Genomic DNA, 15,339 nt, shown 5'->3' with positions numbered 1-15,339 from the left:
GAGATGGAATGGCCAGTCAGGACTAACTCCGTCTTGTCCAGATTGAGCTTAAGTTGGTTACAATTCATCCACTTCGAGATGAAGACAAGAGTGGAATGAAATTTAGGTAGGGAGTGCAAAGGAGAGGAAAGATCAAAAACAAGTTGGAGGTCATCCACATAGTTATATACGGAGACCCCCATATCAAGGAGAGAAAGAATAAGGGGACGAATGTAAAGATTAAAAAGAAGGGGGGACAGGGAGGAACGTTGGGGGACCCCTCAGGGGACCAAGCGGGTAGGGGCAATGTGGCCAGACAGATGGACTGCCTGAGTCCGTCCATTAAGAAAGGAGGCAAGCCAAGAGAGCGCGGTACCCTGAACGCCCGCTGCGCTGACCCGGTCGAGAAGGATGGAGTGGTCGACCGTGTCAAACGCAGCGGACAAATCAAGCAGCACCAGAGCTTGTGGCAAGTTGGAATCCGCCTTGCTCTTGAGCTCGTCTAGGACGGACAGGACCACTGACTCAGTAGAGTGAGCTGGGCGAAAACCCGCTTGGTGGGAGGCCAAGAGATGGTGATCCTCAATGTAGGAGGAAAGACAGGAGGTGATGTGGCTCTCCAATATCTTCCCAAGATAGGGAAGGAGGGAAATAGGTCTAAAATTGGAGGGAAGGGAGGGGTCTGCACCCGGCTTTTTTAGGATGGGCGAACTATTGCGGATTTGAAAAATTTGGGAACTAGGCCTGAGGAAATAGAAGAGTTAAGAAGCGAAAGAGGGGGGATCAGGACAGTGAGTGAAGAGCTCTCTCAGGATGTGTGCAGGGGCACAGTCAGCTGGGGAACCTGACTTCACTTTCTGAAGAAGTGCCAGAAAAGGGCTTAAAGTGATGGGTGGAAACTGGTCAAGGAGCGAGAAGGGCGGGGGAAGTGATAAGGAGGGAGAGGAAACAAGGGGTGAGTTAGTTGAGAGAATGTTGGATTTGATCTTCGCGATTTTGTCTAAAAAGAAGTCATTGAGGGACAAACAAAGCTCTTGGGAGGGGACAGGATTGGAGTTAACTCTGTCCGGGGCGACTAAGTTGCGGACTATGGAAAAGATTTCCTTCGGTTTGTTTGCTGATTGAGATATCTTTTCCGAAAAATACAGAGTTTTGGCTAAGAGAATAGCCTTCTTGTAATTATTCAAAAGAAGTTTATATTTAGCTCGCAGAAGAGGACAGTAGTTGCGTCTCCAATGGCGTTCAGAACGCCTAAGGTCCAGTTTGAGAGCTTTCAATTTGTCTGTGAACCATTTTTGGGCGTCATGGGGGCGACAGGTCTTGACTTTTCTAAGAGGGGCAACGCGATCACAAGAGGAAGACAGCCATTGATTCACAGCATCTGCTTGAAGATCAATGGAGAGGGCATCTGGATCAGGAGAAGAAGCAGCAAGAGAGGAGCAAAGGAGGTTACGGTCAACCCGATTCCAGTTGCGAGCTGTGATTTTCTTAGTCAGAGGGGGTTTTTTTTGGGCTCCAAGCTCAATAAGAAATGAGATCAAAAACTGGTCGGACCAGGTACAGGGAGCAATTGTGGGGGGAGTAATAGTGCAGCTGGCTGACCATATCTGATCTAAGGTGTGGCCGTGGATATGGGTAGGGGAATGAAGGTGGGGAAGAAAATTAAGACATTGGAGAGTGGCTGAAAAATCTTTGGAGGACAGGTCCTCCCTAGGATCACCTGGCCAGTAATTAAAATCTCCAAGAAGGAGTAGTGAAGAGTTGTTGACCACAAGAGTGGCCAGTAATTCTTGTAAGACAGGTACAAAAGTAGGCATATTCTGAGGGGGACGATACATTAATATTATTGTGATGGGGGCTAAGAGGTTGAGTGAGCGAGCAACCAAGAAATCCATATCAGGTATAGGAATTTGGGGGAGAATCTGGAACTGGAGATGGGAACGAATGATCATCGCCACACCCCCGCCGACCTTACCAGCTGGACGGTCCGCCCTAAGAGCATAGTACGAGTCGGGGAGGGCGGACAACAGATCACGAAGGGAATCAGCAGAAAACCACGTTTCAGTAAGAAACAAAAAGTCCAGCGTGTCAGTATCCAGTAAGTTAAAGAGCTCATACTGGTGCTTGCCTGCTGATCTGGTGTTTAACAGGCAAGCAGTGGCCATGGTGGGTGTGGGGAAAGAGAGGGGATTGGGGGGACGGCAAGTCTGTGATTGGGGAGAGAACAGTGCAGATTCGGGTGAGGAAGTAGAGGGAACGGAGATGCCCAGGGCAGCAACGTGCATAGACAAGGACGGGGTGATGGGCTGTGCTGTGTTTAATGGAAGAAGCTGGGCTGGGGTGTAAGTGAGGATTGGGCCAGGGTCCAAGGCCCCTGGTCCCTGTCGGTCGCGGACGGGCGCAGACGAGCTCGCCTTTGTAAAAGGCCACCCATTTCCTAATATAGGAGGGTACTGAGTCATGCAGCGCTCTATGAGCTAAAGTGAGGGCCTTGAACTGCACCCGCTGGGCCACGGGCAGCCAGTGAAGGTCACGCAAATGCTGGATCTCTTAGAGATGTTAAATAAGAGTCTGGCCACCGCGTTCTGGATCAGTTGAAGTTTGTTCACCAAGTATCCCGGGATGCCAATAAAAAGCGCGTTGGCGTAATCCAAGCCGGACAAGATGAGTGCCCGTGCCACCATTTCCTTCGCCGGCTGAGGGAGCATAGGGAATAATCTACTCAGTGATTTGAGTGTAGCAAAACGGACACCCGTTAGTCTCTTGATGTGTTCAGAGAACCTGAGATCCTCCCCGAACCAAACTCCCAAGCTCTTAGCCGGACCACCCTCAGAAAGTGGGTGGGGGAAATCTAGGGGCCACAGGGCTTCTGTGAAAAGCGGGGGTAATTGACCGTACAGCAGTATCTCTGATTTTCCCTTGTTGCATTTGAGTTTAGCCTATGCCAGCCAAGTAAATACGGCTGAAAGGCAGCTCTGTGCGGCCCCGTACTCAGGTCGGAGCCATTCCAAGTGAATAGAAGCTGGGTGTCGTCAGCATAAGGCATGATTTTGGCACCCAGCTCTTCAGCCAGGGAGATCAATGGAGTCAGATAGATATTAAAGAGCAAGGGACTCAGCGTCGAGCCCTGGGGGACTCCAGTCGAGACCTCCCTGGCCGAGGATGAAAAAGGAGGCATCCAGACCTACTGAGTACAGGCATCCAAAAAAGATTCCAGCTAGGCCCACACTGCCCCAGAGATGCCAATGGAGGAGAGGCGGGCAAGAAGAAGCTGGTGAGGTACCATATCAAAGGCGGCAGAGGGGTCCAATAAAATCAGAGCCGCTCTGCCGCCCCCGTCCAGGCACTCCCAAATTGCCTCTGTCATCACCACCAGCGCGGTCTCTGTGCTGTAAGATGTTCTAAAGCCTGACTGGGTAGGATGCAGAGCCCCAGATGTTTCCACAAAGGTCTCCAGTTGGCGAAAAGCCACCTTTTCGCAAACTTTGGCTAATGTTGGCAGTAAGGAGATTGGGCGATCGTTAGCGGGTACAGAGGGGTCCGCCGTAGGTTTCTTAAGAAGAGGGAGAAGCTTAGCTTGCTTTCATTGTCCCGGTACAGTCGCCGACTGAAGTGACCAGTTGACAATGGCAGTAGCTTCAGCGCACACAATATCTGCAACCCCGCTAGGACTCTGGGATTTGAGAATGGCAAGAATGTCAGACTTCTCAGCCAGGGCAAACTGCATGAATAAAGTATTGAAAGAAGTACAGAGAGGGGGCGCTGAGGGGTACTCTGCAGTGCCACTGATGTAGCCAGGCTATCTTGGATAGATTGCATTTTATTAATTTGATATATACCTTGTGTGATGTCCTTTCATTTGGTACTCAAAGGATTATATTTGGTAAAACAACTTGCTTAATGCACTCTCTGAAGTCTTAGCCTGGTGACTGCTTGTCCATGCTACCACTAGGATAGCTTTCTATAAGATTGACTTTACAACCACAATCAATAAGGGTCGATTAGACTGGTGCAAGGTGCCCACTAGAACTAGTGGACATCATATGCCAGGCTTACTTCTCACATTGAAGTGCATCACACATTACCCCCAAATCTCTGACAAAAGAATAGGATGTAAACTTCTTCAAGAGATCTTCATACTTACTCTGGTCTCTTATGGGTCTGGCTGGACCTTAGAAGCATTGTCAAAATGTTTGCACTAGGCAGGGAAGCAGTTCCAAACAGCTTTCACAGATCTGTAACTGGATGCTACCCGTCTAGTATCAAGCATTTTCCCTATCTTCTGAAGCTACACACATAGCTCGCTGGCAAAGTAGGCGTTGCTGGGGGAAATCCTCGTTGCTGTGACCAATCCGAGCACGGCTCAGAAATGCCGATCCCGGGCCGGTGGTGGTGAATACTGGCAGGGTGTTTTCAAGGCTCCTTTTCAGACCGGGAACCCGGCCTCGGGCTCACAACACAACTCGAGGGGCGGCGTTGGAGTCACTGCGCACACAGCGCTCGGGGGCAAAGCAGGCGCTCCAAAGTTCCTCAGAGGTGCGTTAATCTGCACACACAGAGCGGGAGGGACTCGATCCTGGGGCAGATCAAGTTTGAGGCAGAGCAGGCCTCATGACCTTACATGAGCTGTGTGCCGATGAGCACACCGAGACAGATTTCATAGGGGGGCAGCTTCACGAAGGCACAGTGCAGAGACCCACACAGCAGCTGGAAGGGTGGGTGCTGGAGAACTTTTGTATCCCTGAGTTTCCAGCTCTTCTTAGGCCTTTGGAGACAGGCAGGCTTCAGAGTGGCAAAGCATATAGCACACCTCCTCTTCAAGTTAAGGGGACACAGCAGACAGTCCCTTCCTCAGCAATCACAGCAACTGTAGGTCAGCTCCCAGACACTCAGCACGAATTCCTTCTTGATCACAAAGTTTCCTAATCTATTTTTACTGGGGCTCCAGTCCTACTTTTATACCCCAAAAGTCTTTGTTCTTCTTGTGCTTCTTGTGTGAGGGGTCCTGGGCCGAATCTAAACCAGTTCTCGGTGCACTCTGCCAGTGCACCTCTTCTTCCTTTGTGAGTGTGGGCCAGGGCCATCAGACGCACCACAGGAGGTGGTGCCAGCATTGTATTTAATCAACAGGGAGGGATGAGGAATAAATGTGTCTGTTTCTTTCCCCGGGGTAAGAGCTGCATTTAATCAAGAGTGAAAATGGACACTTGTAACACTTCTCAACCTTTGGTTCAGGGAGATTAGGAAACCCTAAAAAAACTCAATGTTATTTGGAATGCTGTATATATGTTTCTTCCGCCCCACATTGAAGTTATGGCAGTTATTATAGGGTGTTCCTAGATGTGTTGGCTGCCAGCCTCATCCAGAGGCACCTCTGGTCTCGAGTGCAGTGTCCAGAGATAGAGGGTTTTCCCCACAAGTAAAGTATAGACAATTAACACTCATAGGTACATTTAAAAAAGGGGAAAGGACACCCAGGTACTTTATTAGGGGGTGAGTTTCCACTGGTATAAAATGAGGTTTATACTCTAAATGGACCGAGTTACCAGGTCCTGTAGTATTAATAAAAAGAAGGTTGTCGACATGTTTCAGCTCCTTAGGCCCTAGGGGTCTGTGGAGCTTTCATCAGGACTTACAAACATATAATGTTACTCACACAACTTGTGCGGTATTATTTCTCCAAAGTTTTACTTCTAAGGGAATTCCACTCTCCAAAATCTCTATATGGAGAGCTAGGTACTTCCAACGGGGTTCCGCTTATTTTAAGCGCAGAGCAGCGTGGTGACTTCACATCGGCCTTGTGCTGACTCTGCCCCGGCAGGAAGGCACAGTCCTACTGAGACCCAGGTGCTACTCCACCCACCACTCTACATGCAGACAGGGGCGGCCTTAGGCATGTGCAAGCTGTGCACCTGCACAGGGCCACCAAACCCCAGGGGCCACCACGCCAATATATATCCTTAATATAATAATCCTCTGAGGATGGATACATATTTGCGTGGTGGTCCCTAGCAGGGATTTGGCGGCCTCTGGCTCGGTTCCACTTCCAAACACCTTCCTGAGCTCCGGGGGTGGGGGGGGCTCCGCCCCGCCCGGACCCACTATTCCAGGGCCCCCTACCTACGCTCCCTGCCCAGGGCCGCCATGAGCCTAGAGCCGCCCCTGATGCAGATGGGTCTATTCAGCCTTGTGCTGACTCAGCCAGCCTCCTGGAGCCGCCCCCAGCCCCTGTCACTCACAAATCAGACAGTCAACACACAACCAGGCAGAGGCACACAGAAAGGTTGAACAGGAAAATAGCCACTTTCTAAAAGTGCTATTTCCAAACTTAGAATGTAAAAACCATCTTCACTAAAGGATTTTTTATTAAATTCTGAGTTCAGGGATACCAGATTCCATATGTCTATCTTGCTGTTATGGGAAGATATGCAGGTAAAAATGTCACATAGCATTACCCATGTTATCCTATGGGCAAGAAAGTCTTTCAATAGTGAAAAACGAAATTGGCAGTATTTCACTATCAAGACATGTTACCCACACTAGTAACACCAAACAAAAACCGGGACGTCTGCTCACCCTACCTTTGACCTTTGAGACACAAAAATAGGGCCCCCTTTTGAGGCCTCCCCAAAAAAACTTGGGGGGGGGGGTTAGTCCCCCCCCCCACTTAAAGCCCTGGTTAAGACCCCTCTCCCCATTTTCACCATCAGCGGACAGCGGCTAGGGTAGACAGGACAGGTAATGCAAGGGCCACCGTCATGACTGCCAGGATTATCCACCTTTAGCCCAAAATACGTAAACTATATCAAAATAGCGAACGGTTAGACCGTGGTTCCTTCATTCTGGGAGTAGCCAAAAGGATGCCAAGTCTGTCTATAATATATCAGGGGGAGGGCACAATGATGCCAGGGGGGCGACTGCTGGAGTGTAGGGTAGAGAGATCACCTTTTGACCGGGCCACCTGTGAACATTCCCACATTCCCACCGGCGGAGTCTGTCAATAAACACAGACACACATTCAGTCACACACACACACTGCCCTCTTTACCCTCCTCCGTCCACTGAGACCTTCTCTTCCTGAACAGTGGGTGGTGGTTAGGATTGCACTCTACTGCCTGAACTGAAGCATGCACACACGGCTTCTATGAACCGTGTGTGTGGAGGTAGGTGGGGGAGGGGTGGCTGCTGTGAACGCCCCACTCTCAAGCACAGAATAAGCCTCTTCATTGAACCCCTCCTTGACAAGTCAAATGTATGTCAAACAAACGATTTCATGAAGATGTGCAATGGCGCCACCTATGGGCTCGGGCGCCCATAACTACATTGTGTCCCAAGCCATCCATCCCAAGAGGAGAATAGGAGTGGTAGAAGGGTGTAAGGGACCTAACAATCCTGGGAAGAGAAAAGGAAGGGACTGAGGCGACTGGTGCAGGGCGCTTGTGGCAGCAGGAGTGTGCAGCTGGAGAAGAGCGCCTGTGCTTCGGGAGAGGGTAATTTACTGTGGGCACAATGACTCCGCGTTTCACCTGTGTCCCAGACCACCACTCACAGAAACAATCATAAACTAGACGTTAGGTGTACTGACCTGAGAGATGCCAGGGCTCGGGCGGATAGAGAGGGAGATGTGGCGGGGCTCGGGCAGATAGATGAGACTCTGAGTCACTCTTCGGAAGGTTAAAAGGCGGAGCATTCGAGGCAGACAGCGCCAAGGGAACGGGAGCAGTCGAAACGAAGACACCCTGAGAAGTAAGTACTGTAAACCGAAAGCTCATGAGAGGCGTGGCAGGCAGACCACAGAGACTTCCTCCGCCATCTCGGGCCCGCAGATCACACGGTGGAAGGAAAGCTGCTGTGTTTCAAGGCGGCACCGGGAAATGATACCAGAGAACCGGTGCCAAGGGGATACCCAGTATTACACAACGCTTGCTCTGACCTTTCCGGGGCCGGTCGACATCCACCCCGAGACAACACAAGACACACACTTCTCGGGGAGAAGTCTAAATAAGGGGACACCGAGCACGTGCTTGATTAACGTAGAGAATGTTCTCGCGTAGCGCACAGTTTCAGTCCAGAGAAGAGTCTACGCGCTTTACAACGCCGGTAGCAGGAGGACTGCTGTTGCCCAAGAGGCACGCCGCTCGCTTTATCGACTTCGGAAGGATTAGAGTCTGAGACGCTATAACCGAATTCGAAAATGCGTCCAAGGCGGTAGGCACGGATCTCCGCAGCAGATGCACTAATCCACTGAGCAATTTACAGTCTGCTGTCTGCTGTACTCTTAAAAAAGAAGAATTAACCACAGTGGGCGCGTATGGCAACTGTTTTAAAGGTAGGACTGTTGCAAATAATGTTATAGTGTGTTTTACTCCGATCTAGTTTTAAACTAAATTGTCGACTTTCCAAGGTGTTTTTTTTTAAAAATCCTTCCGCCCGGTTTTTCTGATGGTTTGCACCTCGGGAGCTTGAGCTAATGATTCCGGGGTCCCAAAACTGCTGCTGCGGTAGCAACATTTTTCAGAAAGAAACATACCGGCCATTTGTCCATGATTTGACATTCTGGAAAGGCAGGGAACTGGTGCAGTGTTGGATTGGGGCCACAATTCGGCCCGGGCCACCAAATAAAAAGTGGCCCACGGCGGCACATTGCAACCTTGGTAATACACTGCTTAGTTAGGATGATGGAGGTAAATGATGGCAAACATTTGCTGTAATAAAATTATTGCAAAGCTTATAGGGCCAGTAGTTCAATTGGAAATTAACATTTCAATTAAAAAAAGATACTTTAGAAACAAATAATTAGCAAAAATACTAGGAACTCACTTTTAACTGTGTTTTTTTCGTCCTTTCATTCGCGGATGTTTTGATTACTGTTCATTGGGAAACGTGATATGGCACAGACCTAAACTGCCTTTTACACTCACTTTTTTATGATATTACATTTTTTTTTTGGCAGTACTTAAGAGAGGCCCTCCATTGTTCAGAGACTGGTGAAAGATGCATCTGTGTTATTTGTTTTACTTGCAGCTAGCATCACGCGTACGCTCAGAGAAAGGGAATAATGCTAATGACTGCATAAATGCTCCCTCGTAGCCCTCAGCAACCCCCACCACCCGATGCTCCAGTCCTCTTCCTGCTGCACTCCCCTGAAAAGGAAGTGCTACTGGCTTCCCTTCAGCAACTCCTTGCAGACTCTGTCATACCTGGAGGGAGACGGGGGCAGTCACACCCCATACTGAGACAGCCAGAGCAGCCCATTGTCATTCTTCCTCTGACATCAGCCCGCTGGCATGAATTCATGTGCATGGGGTCATGTTTGTTAAGGCTGTAACAACAGACTTTCACGCTGTGCACCATGGGTGCAGCCCTGCTTAGACAACAAAAAAACGGCTCACCAACTGGCCTCAGCCAGAGGCACATCCGCGGATGCCCGATTGCCCGCCTTGCTAACAGGGCCGGACTGGGAAGTGAAAGCAGCCCTGGCAAATTTTGCCAGACCAGCCCCCGTCCGGCGAGTAGCAAGCCGGCCCCCGTCCGGCGCGTAGCGAGCGAGCGCAGCGAGCCCGACGGCCACAAGTGGGGTTTGGGGGGGTTCTCCCCCCAAGAAATTTTTCAAAAGCTACAGACCAAATTGGTGAATTTTACAGCACATTTTTCATTACATATTCAAATTGTATCAACTTTCAAAGCACAGTAAACAGTAGATGATGACCTTAAAGAACATCAGGTTACCCACCCAGTCATATGTATCCATAGGCATTCTTTCAGAGAGCACCAAAAATAGACACAAGTAGTGAATCAGAGAGAACAAAGTAAAAGTGAGACCAACCCCCACATGGTGTGTAGCGAGCAAGCGCCGTGAGCAACCACTAGGGTGAGTTTGGGGGGGTTGAACTTCTACCCCCCAAGAAAAATTGGGAGACAGAAAAGCCAAAGCAAAGAGAGAGAGAGAGAGAGAGAGAGAGAGAGAGAGAGAGATAAAGAGATAAAGAGATAAGAGAGAGAGAGAGATAAAGAGCTAAGAGAGAAGAGAGAGAGATAACGAGGTAAGAGAGAGAGAGAGAGATAAAGAGCTAAGAGAGAAGAGAGAGAGATAAAGAGCTAAGAGAGAGAGAGAGAGAGAGATAAAGAGCTAAGAGAGAAGAGAGAGAGATAAAGAGCTAAGAGAGAGAGAGAGAGATAAAGAGCTAAGAGAGAGAGAGAGAGAAAGAGCTAAGAGAGAGAGAGAGAGAGATAAAGAGCTAAGAGTGAGAGAGAGAGATAAAGAGCTAAGAGTGAGAGAGAGAGAGAGATAAAGAGCTAAGAGTGAGAGAGAGAGAGATAAAGAGCTAAGAGTGAGAGAGAGAGGAGAGATAGAGAGATAAAGAGCTAAGAGAGATAAAGTGCTAAGAGAGAAGAGAGAGATAAAGAGCTAAGAGAGAAGAGAGAGAGATAAAGAGCTAAGAGAGAGAGAGAGAGATAAAGAGCTAAGAGGGAAGAGAGAGAGATAAAGAGCTAAGAGAGAGAGAGAGATAAAGAGCTAAGAGAGAGAGAGAGAGAGAGAGAGATAAAGAGCTAAGAGGGAAGAGAGAGAGATAAAGAGCTAAGAGAGATAGAGAGATAAAGAGCTAAGAGAGAGAGAGAGAGAGAGAAAGAGCTAAGAGTGAGAGAGAGAGATAAAGAGCTAAGAATGAGAGAGAGAGAGAGATAAAGAGCTAAGAGTGAGAGAGAGAGAGAGAGAGAGATAAAGAGCTAAGAGTGAGAGAGAGAAGAGAGATAGAGAGATAAAGAGCTAAGAGAGGAGAGAGAGATAAAGAGCTAAGAGAGAGAGAGAGAGAGATAAAGAGCTAAGAGAGAAGAAAGAGAGATAAAGAGCTAAGAGAGAAGAGAGAGAGATAAAGAGCTAAGAGAGAGAGAGAGATAAAGAGCTAAGAGAGAGAGAGAGAGAGATAAAGAGCTAAGAGGGAAGAGAGAGAGATAAAGAGCTAAGAGAGATAGAAAGATAAAGAGCTAAGAGAGAGAGAGAGAGAAAGAGCTAAGAGAGAGAGAGAGAGATAAAGAGCTAAGAGTGAGAGAGAGAGATAAAGAGCTAAGAATGAGAGAGAGAGAGAGATAAAGAGCTAAGAGTGAGAGAGAGAGAGATAAAGAGCTAAGAGTGAGAGAGAAGAGAGATAGAGAGATAAAGAGCTAATAGAGAGATAAAGTGCTAAGAGAAAAGAGAGAGAGATAAAGTGCTAAGAGAGAGAGATAAAGAGCTAAAAGAGAAGAGAGATAGAGAGATAAAGAGATAAGAGAGAAGAGAGATAGAGAGATAAAGTGCTAAGAGAGAAGAGAGAGATAAAGTGCTAAGAGAGAAGAGAGAGATAAAGTGCTAAGAGAAAAGAGAGAGAGATAAAGAGCTAAGAGAGAGAGAGAGAAGAGAGATAAAGAGCTAAGAGAGAAGAGAGATAGAGAGATAAAGAGCTAAGAGAGAAGAAAGATAAAGTGCTAAGAGAGAAGAGAGAGAGATAACGAGCTAAGAGAGATAGAGAGATAAAGAGCTGAGAGAGAGAGAGAAAGAGCTAAGAGAGAGAGAGAGAGATAAAGAGCTAAGAGAGAAGAGAGAGAGATAAAGAGCTAAGAGAGAGAGAGATAAAGAGCTAAGAGAGAGAGAGGGAGAGATAAAGAGCTAAGAGAGAAGAGAGAGAGATAACGAGCTAAGAGAGATAGAGAGATAAAGAGCTGAGAGAGAGAGAGAAAAAGAGCTAAGAGAGAGAGAGAGAGAGATAAAGAGCTAAGAGTGAGAGAGAGAGATAAAGAGCTAAGAGTGAGAGAGAGAGAGAGAGATAAAGAGCTAAGAGTGAGAGAGCGAGAGAGAGATAAAGAGCTAAGAGTGAGAGAGAGAGAGAGAGATAAACAGCTAAGAGAGAGATAAAATGCTAAGAGAGAAGAGAGAGAGATAAAGAGCTAAGAGAGAGAGAGAGAAGAGAAATAAAGAGCTAAAAGAGAAGAGAGATAGAGAGATAAAGTGCTAAGAGAGAAGAGAGAGAGATAAAGTGCTAAGAGAGAAGGGAGAGATAAAGAGCTAAGAGAGAAGAGAGAGAGATAATGAGCTAAGAGAGAGAGAGATAAAGAGCTAAGAGAGAAGAGAGAGAGATAAAGAGCTAAGAGAGAAGAGAGAGAGATAAAGAGCTAAGAGAGAGAGAGAGAGATAAAGAGCTAAGAGAGAGAGAGAGAGAGATAAAGAGCTAAGAGAGAAGAGAGAGATAAAGAGCTAAGAGAGATAGAGCGATAAAGAGCTAAGAGAGAGGAGAGATAGAGAGATAAAGAGCTAAGAGAGAGGAGAGATAGAGAGATAAAGAGCTAAGAGAGAAGAGAGAAGAGAGATAAAGAGCTAAAAGAGAAGAGAGATAGAGAGATAAAGTGCTAAGAGAGATAGAGAGATAAAGAGCTAAGAGAGAAGAGAGATAGAGAGATAAAGTGCTAAGAGAGAAGAGAGAGATAAAGTGCTAAGAGAGAAGAGAGAGAGATAAAGTGCTAAGAGAGAAGAGAGAGATAAAGAGCTAAGAGAGAAGAGAGAGAGATAAAGAGCTAAGAGAGAGAGAGATAAAGAGCTAAGAGAGAATAGAGAGAGATAAAGAGCTAAGAGAGAAGAGAGAGATAAAGAGCTAAGAGAGAGAGAGAGATAAAGAGCTAAGAGAGAGAGAGAGAGAGAGAGAGAGATAAAGAGCTAAGAGAGAAGAGAGAGAGATAAAGAGCTAAGAGAGATAGAGAGATAAAGAGCTAAGAGAGAGGAGAAATAGAGAGATAAAGAGCTAAGAGAGAAGAGAGAGAGATAAAGAGCTAAGAGAGATTGAGAGATAAAGAGCTAAGAGAGAGGAGAGATAGAGAGATAAAGAGCTAAGAGAGAGATAAAGTGCCAAGAGAGAAGAGAGAGAGATAAAGAGATAAGGCCTCGCAAAGACCTGGCAATCTTCTGGATAAATTGCGCCAACTTCAGTGTTTGCATTAAAGACAGTCAAGATACACTTACTCACTCATGGTCACGCCGTCACGGACCACAGGTCGGGCCGTGCTGTTGGTGGCAGACACAGGACAGGAGGGCGGGCAGGGTGCCAGCGGCCCCGGACCTAGCCTAGCCACCCCACCACAGTACAATAAATTAAATGATGGTGGCCGCTCGGCGCTCCTCTCCTGGCTCTGGCTGGCTCTCGTGATCAGGGCCTGCAAACTGCTGTAGTAGGGCACACTGACTGCGCAGTTTTAATTGCCCCCATTCAATGCACATGCGTGAAAGACAGCACCCTAGGCGGCGCGCAGACGCGCTGGAGGAGGCAGGGCATAACTGCGCGCTGCGCACAGTCAGGCACCTCTCCCTCTCCTCCTCCAACGTTGCGCTTTGGTTTTTTTTTTTACGTTGCACCGCACGTCAGTGCAAAGGTCGACAAATTCGACAATCAGCCTTGTTGCTGCCTGCTGCAGTGTATGGGCGGCGCGGCACTATAAGACTGAGTGAGTACTGTCTGGGTGGGGGGCCGGTTTTGGATCAGGGGGCCGGTTTTGTGAGTGGGGGCCGATTTTCGGTCCGACCCGACCGGTACAGAGTGTCCGTGTCAGACTGTCTGACGCTGATACGCTGTACCCGTCGGGTCGGACCGAAAATCGGCCCCCACTCACAAAACCGGCCCCCCTGATCCAAAACCGGCCCCCCACCCCCTCCAGCCGACCGGGGGATTGCCCGGTGCCCGAAAGCACCAGTCCGGCCCTGCTTGCTAATCCGAGGCTGAATTGGTACTTCAAAAGAGTGCATGTAGACTTTGTTTATTAATTTTTAGGTCGAGCTTAGCGCTGCTCGCTCTGCGAGGCATGCAGTAGTCGAGTATGCTGTATAATTCTCTATGAGACTAAGAAAATGTTTAGATGAGTAATTGTGAATCATCTGCAGCCCAATGCACTAATGCACTTTTTTTGTATGTGGGCACTACTTGCACTTTTTCTTGTACTGATTTTGTCTATGCACTCTTTTAAGTAACATATGTGTTGTATGTAATCTAGATTGACTTTGTAATTATTGTAATGTTTTTACTATGAATTGTTTAATGCTGTGTACTTTTATGGATTGCAATATATCCGAAATAAAGTCAATTTGATTTGATTTGATTTGTATAATTCTCGCTCACTCCCCGCCCATACTTTTCATTGGCTGGTGTCATTGTCCTAGGTAAATGCTATTCATTATGAGGCTCAATCCAATTGGTCGCACACTGCTTGTCCTATCAGCGTGTTGCCCCAAAGCACTGTGGTCCATGTAGTCAGCATCAGCGGGTACGCCTCTGCCAGGGTCTTGAGCAAAAAATCAAAGTCGCGTTGGCCATCCCTGGACACGTGTTTCGAGGTTGTTGCCTCTCGTCAGCAGGGAGTAGAAATGTATGAAGGGGTGCTGCATAGGCTGCCAAAAAATATCTTCAGGTTCGGTACCACTCGTGGCACGCAGGTGCGTAACCCAGCTCGTCAGCCCCACCAGCTCCAAGGAGCTTGAATATAAGTTACAATCCAATTGGTCGCACACTGCTTGTCCTATCAGCGTGTTGCCCCAAAGCACTGTGGTCCATGTAGTCAGCATCAGCGGGTACGCCTCTGCCAGGGTCTTGAGCAAAAAATCAAAGTCGCGTTGGCCATCTCTGGACACGTGTTTCGAGGTTGTTGCCTCTCGTCAGCAGGGAGTAGGAATGTATGAAGGGGTGCTGCATAGGCTGCCAAAAAATATCTTCAGGTTCGGTACCACTCGTGGCACGCAGGTGCGTAACCCGGCTCGTCAGCCCCACCAGCTCCAAGGAGCTTGAATATAAGTTACAATCCAATTGGTCGCACACTGCTTGTCCTATCAGCGTGTTGCCCCAAGCACTGTGGTCCATGTAGGTCCATGTAGTAGAGCCTTTGAGCTGTCGAGCTCAGGTTATGCACCCACGCGCCCTGAGAGGTACTGAACCTGATGACACTTTGGCAACCTGCACAGCAAACCCCTGAAAATCTACTTACACTCTGCTGATGAAGGACAATAATCCTGAAACACCGGTGTCCAGAGTTGGCCTGCAACTTTGCATTTATACTTCAGAACTTTTGAAAAGCGCACTCGCTTAAAGAAACTGCATTTACCGTGATGCTCCTGGGGTTACCCGCTGGTTGGTGGAGTGGTGTGCGACCTATTGAACCCTACTTAAATATGGCTCCCTCGAGCCTTTGAGCTGACGAGCTCAGGTTACGCACCCACGCGCCCTGAGAGGTACCGAACCTGATGACACTTTGGCAGCCTACACAGCAAACCCCTGAAAATCTACCTACACTCTGCTGATGAAGGACAATAATCCTGAAACACCGGTGTCCAGAGTTGGCCTGCAACTTTGC

At 48.1% G+C, this 15,339-nt stretch overlaps 2 protein-coding genes across 3 annotated transcripts in view; one reads left to right on the top strand and one right to left on the bottom strand.

Annotated features, from left to right (window-relative positions):
• Nucleotides 1–7,829, bottom strand: part of LOC147717673 (butyrophilin subfamily 1 member A1-like) — a 259,552-nt gene extending 251,723 nt beyond the window's left edge. The window contains exon 1 of the mRNA XM_086924466.1: nt 7,565–7,829. The gene's annotated coding sequence lies outside the window, so the exon portion shown is untranslated. The remainder of the gene's footprint in view (nt 1–7,564) is intronic.
• LOC147717672 (butyrophilin subfamily 1 member A1-like) overlaps nt 7,655–15,339 on the top strand; it is a 148,431-nt gene continuing 140,746 nt past the window's right edge. The window contains exon 1 of one of the 2 annotated variants that reach the window (XM_086924465.1): nt 7,655–7,725. The gene's annotated coding sequence lies outside the window, so the exon portion shown is untranslated. Of the gene's footprint in view, nt 7,726–8,034; nt 8,309–15,339 lie in introns of those variants that run through there. The other variant, XM_086924464.1, reaches the window with a different exon arrangement.

The sequence above is a fragment of the Lissotriton vulgaris genome, chromosome 5 (assembly GCF_964263255.1).
Source record: "Lissotriton vulgaris chromosome 5, aLisVul1.2, whole genome shotgun sequence".
Lineage (NCBI taxonomy): Eukaryota > Metazoa > Chordata > Amphibia > Caudata > Salamandridae > Lissotriton > Lissotriton vulgaris.
This window is presented reverse-complemented; position numbering and strand designations above follow the sequence as displayed.